The sequence below is a fragment of the Triticum urartu genome, chromosome 7 (genome assembly GCF_003073215.2).
Source record: "Triticum urartu cultivar G1812 chromosome 7, Tu2.1, whole genome shotgun sequence".
Taxonomy (NCBI): domain Eukaryota; kingdom Viridiplantae; phylum Streptophyta; class Magnoliopsida; order Poales; family Poaceae; genus Triticum; species Triticum urartu.
Genome location: NC_053028.1, coordinates 708,635,128 through 708,637,921, shown reverse-complemented (window position 1 = coordinate 708,637,921; position 2,794 = coordinate 708,635,128). Strand labels below are relative to the sequence as shown.

The following is a 2,794-nucleotide window of genomic DNA, read 5'->3' as shown; positions in this document are numbered from 1 at the left end:
CAGTGCTCAAGAGGTAGCAGTGCCATGGTGGGCAAGATGCCCAACGTCACATGGCCCGAAGGCTCCTTTGTGAAGACGGTGAAGGGGTGACTGTCGGGGTGGTTCTACATCACCGAGCCGCGCGACACCAACTGGGCGGCGGCCCCCGAATTTCGACCCGGAGCTCCGCTGCGGCTCATCTCCTGGCAAGAGAAGGGCCTAACCTGGGGTTCTTCGAACGAGCTAACTGGGCTCCAGACGTGCGTTCAGAACATGATAACCAAGAGAATAAAACTTGTGAACGTGATCCATGTTATGCTCATTCGGCAGATCCTTCCGTGCCAACGCTGGACTTGCTATTTGTGGGAGTTCGATCCGGCCAAGCACCAGACGCTGCTAGAGCTCTTCGGCACGACGCACGAAGACGTCTAGAATGTTCTCTTCAAGGCCAGCGAGACACCACCGCGAACGACCGAGGATCGCGGGCTCAGCTTAAAACGACAGGCTAATTCAGTAAGTTCTTTCATGTTTTCAAGGTATAGCCTTTACTGACATATTCTGTGAAGGAGTCTAAGCCTTCCTATCAATTTTTTTAGGCCTGGATCGACATAGTGGGGCAGATTAACTGTCCAGCTCCACTGCCCGAAGACCAAGAGACCCCGCTTCTGACGAAGATGCTGTTTCCGGCGCCTTATGATGTGCCGAAGAAGAAGGCCAAGAAAACAGCCAAGGGGGGCCGGAGTGGCCTTCGCCGAAAAGGCGCTTCGGACGTGACGTCCGAAGATGGGACTCGCTCTTCCGCCGTCGAAGATGACGAGGAGGAGGAGGAATAAAGAGACTCCCCTCCTAGGGGGAGGAATAAAAGGGGGCCTCCCCAAGTTTGGAGGCGAAGGCGCCTAAGAGAGGGAAGGGCTCCCTTGCGGATGACTCCGCATGGGATGTCGATAGCAGTCCGGGGCGGATGCCCCGGACCAAGCCTCGGGCCGCCTCATAAGTACCAAAAACCTTATGGACGTACAAATGCCTGGCCTTTCCATTTTGTAATATTAATATGTTTAAATTATGCCATCACAGTCCAGACCACGACACCTCCCTGCGATCCTCGACAGAGGGTTCGCTAGATTCAAAGGAGATGGCCAGCGCATCACCGCCGCCCGCTGACTCCCCCAAGGCCAAGGACGACGCGGAGGTGTTGTCTCGAAGGACTTTCTCGGGCCGGGGAGAGGCTCAGGAGGCGCTGAAAGGCGATGCCTCCGTCGCCGGACACCAGCGGGAGCCGATCTCCTAGGAGACTGGTGGCGAGGAGGGCCCTGTTCGGTCCGGCCCTCAGTCGGACTCGATTTCGGAGATCGATGCGGCTCCCAAATCCGGCACGCAACCTCCTTCGAAAGAAGGGGGTATGTGTATTCCGCCGGTGACCCCTGTCCAACCCGGGGCACCGAATAATCTGCTGGAAGCGCCTTGTGGATGAGCACCGTGTCCTTATGGGCACGGTAATCGAGAAGGTTCAGTCCACCAAAAGCGGACTGACCAAAGCCTGCACTAGCCTTTTAACAGGCTTTGAGGTAAGTAATGTAATTGTAGAAAGGATATCACCATGTAGACAATAGCCCCTAATGCTTTGTTCGATGTTCGAAAAGAAAAGGCCGAATAGAGGATCAAAATAATTTTCGCAGGAGTCTAACATAAGATGTCTATGTGAATAAGCAGGCGTCACTGCTGGCTGCTGCCGCTCATACTGCGGAGGTCTCCGACCTAAAGCAGAGCCTGGAGCGGGCCAAAGAAGAGCTCGGCCTCATGAAGAAGTAGTTGGAGGACAGCCAAGGTATGCAGTGATCTGCGCGTGAATTGAGGAAGGATGAATGTTTCGTGCTGACTAAAGTGTCATGAGTTTTATTATGGGCCACGACCGAGGTGGCAGCCCTCAAGAAGGCGTTAGCCGAGGCCGAGGACAAAGCGGCCAAGGAGCGCGCCGCGTGCGAGAAACACGAGGCCCGGGTCAGCGAGGTCCAGCTAGAGCTCCAGGACGCCGTCAAGAAGTATGAGTCCTTGGAGCGTGATTCTAAGATGCAAGCATCCGAACTTGCAAAGGCCCGCCAGAGCGCACAAGAGGCCCGAGCCGAGGCCCAGAGTGCTCTTCAGGAAATCCAGACGGCCAAGAAGATCATGGTGGGTAAGGCTTTCATTATGCAAAGCAAGTCTGTGAAGGAAACATTCCTTTTACTTACCCGAATTTGGAGCTCTCCAGGGGCATTTACGGATTTGCCGCACAGCGTATCAGATGCTGCTGAGTTCTATCGAGCCGAAGAAGGGAGTTCTACGGAGAAGTTATTCTGGTCTCAATATCTTGGACCAGCACATCCGGTGCCCTTCAGCGACGAGCTGAAACAGCTGGTCGAGCTGCACAAGGCAGCCGAGCTAGCCAGGAAGGACCTGATAGTCCGACTATGGCTTGTCGCCCCGATACCCAGCAGCTACTCTGGCTTGTGAAGCGGCTTGTTAGTGCATGCCCACGGCTTGAGGTCATAAAGCGATCGGTTTGTATTGAAGGTGCCCGGATGGCCTTTGCCCATGTCAAGATGCACTGGGCGAAGATGGATGCCAAGAAGTTGATGACCGAGGGGCCGCCTGAGGGCAAGGAGCACCGCCGTCCCGAGTTATATTTTGATGGTGTCCTGGAGGGATCCCGCCTTGTGGCAGAGTAATGTGTGAAGGATGTTATATTCCCATGAAAATATCCGTATTATCCTGTCCTGTAACATGAATCAACAATGTTGTGTAATATAATGCTTGTTTATGTTTTAATTTTTTTCCT

At 54.2% G+C, this 2,794-nt stretch overlaps 1 pseudogene; it reads left to right on the top strand.

Moving 5' to 3' along the window:
* The first annotated feature begins 1,111 nt into the window (after positions 1-1,111).
* On the top strand, positions 1,112-2,469 carry LOC125519548 (annotated as a pseudogene).
* Positions 2,470-2,794: the final 325 nt, after the last annotated feature.